An 8,349-nucleotide genomic window follows, 5' to 3' on the forward strand; every position below is an offset into this window, starting at 1 on the left:
CTTCCTTGGTTTTGCATTGATCGCCTCCAGAGACAGTTCTGTGTTTAGCCTAGCTTGCAAGGTCCTTCCAAATGTGGCTTTGACTTCTCCAGTCTCACCTCCTGACAATCTCCTTCCTTGAGCATCTGGTAGGCATGCCCTTCCTCTTTAATTTGTTGAACTCTTAGGATATAAAAAGGCTTAGTTTGTTTCATTCACTGCACTATCTTAACATGCAGTGAGTGCCTGACATGTGTAGCATTTAGTAAATATTTTCTGTAAATGAAGAATTGAGTGAATGTATCCTTGGGGATCTAGATCAAGAGTTCCCACCTCTTGAAGCCTTCTCTCTCCCCCTTAGTATAGGTAGTCATTCTCTTGGATTCATAATTTCCTGTATTGCAACTATTTTTATATTACATCTGATATCGTGAGTTGTCATTATATGTGTCACAGATATAGTTTGATGTTTCTTTATATTTCTAGTACCTAGACCAGGACTTGGCACCTATCAGTTGCTCCAAATACAGTAAATGTATCTTAAATAGGAGAGAAAGTGCCTGAATGCCCTTTCAAACTCAAATGCTAAGCCAGTCTTTGCCCATCAAAAGCCTATCCATTTTGGGTGGACTGTCTCAAGTTCTCCTTCCTTCATAAATCGATTCCTTCCCTTGCCCTCAATAGGATACATTTCTGGCTTCTCCAAGCTCCCCTGGCGTTTTTTTGACCCCATTCTTGTGGACTGCTATCCCTCTCCCTTGTGCTAAGAATTTACCATGAAGCTCTGCCCGACTAGTCTGCACACACCTTGAATCCTGGAGACTCATCTATTCTGTTCCTTATCCACCCCCACACTTGCCTGCTAACCCAGCTGTAGCATGGTGCTCAAAACTGGTCATATGTTATGAGGCTATTGGCAAACTCATTGTTAAATTTTCCCAGTTTTGGCTGGATCTCCAATTCCTCTCCTTAGACATGGGGCAACTCCAGTTTTTCACAGAATCCCGTTCTACAGAGAAAGATCCACTGGCCTGTATGCAAGCTTCCCTGGAAGCATTAGCCCTTTGCGTTCTCCCAAGAACACATGGCCAGCCGAACCCTCCCCAGGAAACCTGACACAGCCAGGCATTCACACTTCAGGAAAAATAAAGATGAAGAAAGGGGAAAAAAAATCATTATGGGCCACAACCATTGCACAGTGAGAAGCACTAATTATTCTGTGTAGCCTGAGTTTTTCTTAGTAGGCAAACTCTTTTGAATATTAACAAATATTTATTTAGGAATTAATAATTGACATCTATTAAAGCATAATTTATGGAGAGTGAATTCCTCTTGGTTTGGGTTCCCACTGCTCAGTTACATCTGGCTGCTCCAGGAGTGACTCTTTCTTTTGTTAAAAGCGAGAGGCAGTGCTGGGGATGAGCTCCAGCAGGGGACAGGGACGAGCTTCAGTGACTGCACAGAACAGCTCAATCAGGGGACACTGGGTGAACACTCAGTCCCGACTCCGTCATTCCTTTCCGCATGGCCTCGGGAGAATTTCCTACCCTCCCCAGCCTCCCTTTCGAGACCAAGAAACAGACATCTTTATGTCTACCTTTATTTAGATGGATATGCTTGGTTGCAAGTAAAGGAAATTATTTTGAGTTGGCTTCAGCAATAAAGAGGGATTTGGATAAGGACATGGGTCATCTCCCGATGGGTCATCACCCTGCATGAGGATATGGCTGAGCCACAGGCATCGCTGGGAGCCAGGCTGGGTAAGCTCTCAACTCACTCTCTGCTTCTCACCTCTGCTCTTGTCTGTGCACCTAATGTTCTTGTCCCTTGATTGGTCTCCACAGCAAAAGCCCAGCCTTCTCACAGCTCCTGAGCATCCCCAACATGAGTGCAGCCATAGAAGAGCATGTGAATGTCCCTTTTTGTCCCCATTTCCACTTGGCACCTGTGTGGTCCTCACTGCTTAGTGGAGAGGTGCCTGTCATACAACCGAGCATGGACAGGGGCACAGGATCACACAGAAGGTCACACTTCCAGGCACCATTTAGTCATTCACGCATGCATTCATTCATTCAAGAACTGTTGACTAGAACCCAATGTGTACCAGGCACTTTTTGGGTGCTGGAGATATGGCAGTGAAAGAGGCAGAAAGGGGTGTGGGTCAGACAGGCCACCCTTGTCTTGGAGGATAGGCCATTCCAGGAGAAACAGCACTGGCAAAGAATCAAAAGGAAACTACTCACTTATCCAACTCTGCAAGGCTGTTTGAAGAGCACAATGAAAGCTCCAAGCCTTTGTGCAATTTTAAGAGGTTATTATGATATTAGACATTTTTAGGGAGAACTGATAAGAAGTTAGAAAAGGAAGAAAAGGAGGAAAGGAGAGAGGGATCAAGGGAAAAAGGAAAAACCACAGAAATAGAAAAAATATCATTTTTCTAAAATGATAGGGAGGTCTATTTTGGACCAAAATAAGAATTAATCTTATGCTTGGAGGCTTTGAAAAATATAATGGACAGTGGCGAGTTTTCCATTACTAGAGAGTATTCAAGCCAAAACTAGATCGCCTCCAGTCAGAGCTGATTTATAGGTCACTCATTTGATGGGGAAAAGATGGACAAGGTGACCGAAGAGGTGCAGTCCCATCCCACAGTTTGGGAAACAATCTTTATAGTCAAACCCAAGGTCTTAGGAGATGCCACACCTCTGGCATTCAAGGAGAGACGCTGCCTGTCACCTTCCCTGGCCTCCCAAGACAAGAGCTTACACCTCATTTTAACGTGAAATAAAAACAGCATTTCATCTCCTCTGGAATGCAAAACTGTGAATTTGAGTGAAATATGCAGTTTTCATTATGTTAAAAGATCTACTCATTACAATCAAGATAAGAGGATGTGAATAAGACAAATTGATCACCACTTTAAATGTATTAATCAGCTTGCAACTCTTGTCACCAGTCAAAACAGAACAGCCAGACATTTATTCTGTCTCACTTGTGTTTTAGAGCCCATCCCAGGAGGTCACGGAATCAGTGAGCTTCCCTACACAGTTTACGGGCAAACAGTCTCAACACACTGCAAAAGTTCTTGCCTGCTTAGAATCGGACTAAGAAGACACAATTAAATATATTTACTCATTCTGCAAACATTTATTGAACATGTACTATGTGCCAGGCATTGTGTAAGGCTCTGGAGATACAACAGTAAGTCAAAGCTGGTTGGCCCTTGCCTGCCACATTCCCATAGTTTAGTCAGGGTGCAGACATGCAAAGAAACAATTATAATACAGAGTAATTGGGGTTGAATCAATGGTCAGCATGAAGTGTTATAGGACTGAGGACCAATCTGGAGATTGTGGTTGAGGTCGTATGGCTGGGTATGAAGGATCTTCTGCACAGATGTGGTCTGAGCTTTAAGTCCAGGAGAGAACAGAGGCTCTAGTGAGAAAAGATGCCAGCCCATCTCTAGAGTCAGGCCATCAGAGATGTAGTAAAGAAGGCCCAAATACTTCATTCAAAAGAACGTGCCTTTTTAGTCTAGCCTGTTGGGAAAATTTGGGCTGATATCTATGTTGGCTGAACTATCACACCCAGTCCAAAGGAAAGCAATAAACCTGGACCCAAACCCCTCCCAGACCATGGCTTCATCCTCTCACTATTCCCACCACAGTGTGGCCTCAGAGCTCTGGAGGCTGAGGGGTGGGTCAGGTTGGGACCCAGGAGAAAGGAGTCGAGGGAAGGATTTATTTAAACAGGAGGAAGAAATTGAGTTTCCGGGGGAGGTTGGATAGGAAGGAAGTCCCCGTGGCTGGCTTGGATTCAGCCCAGTCAGGATTCCCATCCCCGCGATAATCTCCACTCTCAGAGGACATAGTAGCAAGACAAGGACTTGGGTGCAGGGGATCTGGGAACAGAGTCACTTGCACGAGGTGGCAGCTTGACCAGAGTCAGAGCATGCCACGAGCCGGGTTCGTTGCTCCACTCCAGCACCTTCAATCCTTCCTGCCTGAGAACAGAAAGGCAAGGCTGCAATGTGTGGGTAACTTACCCTTGGCCGGGGGTGGTCAGAGAGAGAGGAACAGAAAATCTGCCCAATGTCTAGCAGCTCTCTCTTCTTCCTGTCAAGGCTGTTTCTCAGGAGAGGATCTGAAATCCTGGGAATAGACACATAAGAAGCCTGGTATCTGCCTGAATTGAAACACTTTGTTTTGGGGCTGCAGACTTAGGTACCAGTGGGAAGGTGGGATGAGGAGATGGAACCGCCCAGAAAGGAAGAGCTGTCCCTAAGATTTCTTTCTATGCCTTTGCTCCAAGCCTCATGGAAAATGTGGAGGAGCTATTTTAGGGCCAAGGAAAAACAGGTATCTTTTGGCATGATCCACTTTACTCCAGGGAATCCATGAGGCCAAATGATTCAAAATGGGTTGAACTTTACAAGTTAACTATTTTTTTTTTTAACTTCAATAATCTGTTGTTGACAATTCCATTATGGAGAGGGAGAGAGGTGTAAACTCCGTGTAAGGACCTTTGGAGCAAGGCATTCATCTGGCTTTATGAGGCTTTGAGAGACCATAATGCATGTTTTATGGGCCCATTCTCATTTTTAATCTGCCTCGATAAGATCACTATGCTGGAAGGATACAGAAACTCACTGGCAGAGACCATGATCCTGGCTTAGGAAGGTTTGGGCCTGTGGGGAGTTCCCTGAATGTGGCCTCTCAGGATTCGGCTCAGTCAGGGCAGTCTTGTCCCACCCTCCCAGCTCTCTCCTCCACATGGATCCTGGGTGGTAGCAGGCACGAGAGGGCACAGACCTCATGGTATGACAGAGTAAATCACTTTAACCCCTCCTCCAGGTCACAGAAGTAGCAGCATTTTCCAATGAGTAGCACACGTAGAGAATGGGAGAAAATGGAATCCCCGTGACTAGAAACAGACATGGTTCCAGTCACAGATTTCTGATCCTAGCTCTCAAAGGTTGATTGAATGCCATCATCCCCAGCCTTGACCCTCTCCAATCGTCTCCCACTTGGATCTTCCAATCCTGTCTCATCACTTCTCCCGTTGGGAGAAGGAAAGACCATGTGCACCTGCTCACGAGGCAGGGACAGTCACTCTTCATGAAGCCTCCACAGACTCCTCTCCATCACCGGGTCTCCTCTGCAGCTGGGCTGGGGCCACACGCCAGGTCCTTAGGCTGGGAGTGGCAGACATTTGCGTGGCTTCCAGTTCAAAGTTGTCAGGGGCAGCTGTGAATTCTCCACACTTTCAAGACCATCAGGATATCACTGTTGGGAGGGGGCAGATAGTCCTGATCCAGGAAGTGCTCTTGGAAAACTGTCTCCAATGGTGCCTGACCCCTATGGCACTTGGTGGAGTTATGTCATTGAGATGGAGGCGTTGTTTGTTCTTGCCATCTAGTTTAGCCCAGCCTTACTAATATACTGAGTACTGTACATACTTATGAAAGTCTACTCTGGAGAGTTTTGGTCTAGTGCAGTGTGGGGATGTTATGGGATCCTACACTCCCCAAGATTCTTCTTCTTCCTATGTACCTCCAGATCTTATGCCAGAGTCCCTGACTCTGGAGACTCTTGGGTTCTGCCTGTTCTCAAGACTTCTGAGAATCCAGGCTGTTGTCTTGATCTGGGAGGTACCACCTTTTGCCTTGGACTTAGTCTCTGGATACTGGAAGAGTCACCCTTTTACTGAATTTAGTTCATTGGAGGGTGACTGAATAGTATATAAAATATTAACTGTTCAGTTAGACAAATCTGAGTTCCAATCTTAGTAACACTTTACTCATTCATGCATGCATTCACCACCATACAGTGCTGTGAATGCCCACATGTGCATCTCTAGCTTGGACTGCTACTCTAAACTCCAGATCCAAGTATCCTGCTATCTGCTGGGCATCCCAGACACAACTAGAGCTCTTGACGTCCAGAGCTTCCTCCAGGCTCCCCTTCTCAGTACGAAGCCTGGATGCTCAGGTCAGACGCTTCTTTCAGTCATTGTTCTCCCTTCTTACCCTGTAGTCCAACCATCACCGAGTTCTACAGATTCTATTCCAAATACCCCGTGAGTTCCTGTCTGCATTTCCACATCCACCATGCTGGTCCAAGCTCCTCTCTTCTCCCACCTGGAATAGATAAATAGCCTCTTTGCTCTGCACTTAATTGCCCTGCTCTATCCATTCTCTGTCCAGCAGCCAAATGAACTACTAGAACCTACTGGAGGTTTTGTAATGCCTTAGGGGGTAAAATTCCAAATTCACACGCGACCTTGAGTGATCTGTGTACCCTCTGCTGACTCCATGCCCTTCCGTCCAGCTGTCTGTGCCAGGCATGCCGGACTTTCAGTCTCTGATCAGGTCCTCAGAGGGGCCCCATCATGCTTCTGCCAGGAGTGTTCACTTGCTCCTGGCCCGGCCACCTTCCATCATTCTTTTAAAACTCAACCGGAAGGTCTCTGTCTCTGAGATGCTTTCCCTAAACTCCCAATCTAGATTTGGTCCACCAGTACAACTTTTCATCACACCGTGTATTCCTCCTTCACTTTATAGTTTGTAGTTGGATATTTGTGTGTTTATGTTCTTAATCCCTTCGTTTGCCTCAGAAGCTCCGTGGGGCAAGCTACCCACGGTGTCTGGCAACCTAGTATGTTCTCAGTACCTGCTGCTGGGTAGGGAAAGGTGTTTACTGACTGGAAGGCGGGGTGGGGTGGAGGGAGGGACCAACTAAAGTGTACATGTGCAAGCACCCTACTATAAGACAAGTTCTGAGATGTCCACATTTACAAGATAGCAAAATGAGCCAGTGATTGATGTAAAAGTGGAGGTTAGTACGGGCTTCTTCTCAGTAATCATAAATAGCTAATATTTACACAATGTTTCTTATGCATCTGGGACTCTCTATAAATCTCCACAAAAAGACTAGGAGGTAGGTTCTGCTTTTGCGCCCATTTAAAATGAGGAATCAGACAGAGAGGTGTAGTGACTTGCCCACGGTCACACAGCTGATAAATAGCAAAGCCAATATTCTGGCTAGGGTTTTCAGTACGCATGGTCTGTGCTTAGCCGCCTTGTCCTAGGCTAGGAAATGTTTCCTGGGTTTCTCTAAAATGGAAGATGAGTTTTAGGCCCGCCCGCATCTCAGTCAGCCACCTAACACAGGGACATGTCCCTGGGCTTCTCAGAGGGAATCTTGAGTCGCAGCCAGGAAGGACACCGCATTTGCCGCCCAGGGTCCAGAAGCTGGGTAGACCTGGCTTCCGGTCCTGGCGGTCACCAACTCACCGTGTGGTATCGGGCAGGTCATTCTAGTCTCAGAGCCTCTGGTGCTTCTTCCCATGTAAGAGCAAGGGGATGGACTCGTCTTGGGAGTTCCCTAAGATTTAGTACTCTAGAATCATGCAGGCTCTACCGGAGCAATGGATCCTAATCAAGTCCCAACTCCCCTTCATTCATTCCCAAGAAGTCGACCAGAAGCACAGGCTTCCCGCTCATCACTTAGGTACAGGGCTGAGCTGACTTGTGAATGGGAGAGGCAGAGGCTGGCGTGGACTGGAAGAAAGAGGAAGGGGGGAAAGAAAATGGGAGGGAAAGGAAGGAGGCGGAGGCAGAGGAGAGGAATGAGAGCGAGGGCAGAGAGAAGCCAGGAGGGCAAGGCCGAGGAGGGCGGCCACCGGCAAGGCACCCGTGAGGGTGCAGATTGGGCCCTTGCTTCTAACAGTGCCGACCACCGGCAGCGGCTTTTGACTTGCTCCGAGCCAAGAGAGAGGAATGAAAAGGCTGATTTAAAAGCCACAAACAACGCAGAGCAGAGATGGCAGATACAGAACAATAACTGTCCTGGTCAAATTGCCGATTGGAGTATCTGTGTTAGGCCGCGTTTGTAGTCTCTGCGTGCGGAGCGATGGAGAGCCTAGATTGTGCCCGGGGAAGTCACACAACAATGGGGCCTGATGTTTTGTTTCCACTCTTCAAAGGCGCTCCTTTTTTTCCTCCCGGTGATAAGGCCCAGGAAACGGTTAGTGACATGCTCGTGGGAACCTCCGGAGAAGAATACCCAGCGTATCAGCGGCGCGGCGGCCGGCCCCGGAGCGGAGCGGGCGGGCGGGGCGGCTGCGGGTCCCCGGCGTGGGCTGGGGTGGTGAGATAGCATTGAGGAGGCTGCCGGAGCCGCGCGCCCCCAGTCTGGGGACCGAGCCCCTTTATCCAGCCAGAATGGGTGGAAGGCCAGACAATGTAGCGCTATATTTGGTTTGACAACAAAGGGCCGCAGGAAGATTTGATAGTGCGGGGAAGGCCGGGAGGGCGGGCAGGATGCAACACAATGAGAGCTTTGCAAAGGTATTTAGCCGGGCCCTTGG

Source organism: Panthera tigris, chromosome D1 (genome assembly GCF_018350195.1).
Source record: "Panthera tigris isolate Pti1 chromosome D1, P.tigris_Pti1_mat1.1, whole genome shotgun sequence".
In the NCBI taxonomy this organism is placed as follows: Eukaryota; Metazoa; Chordata; class Mammalia; order Carnivora; family Felidae; genus Panthera; species Panthera tigris.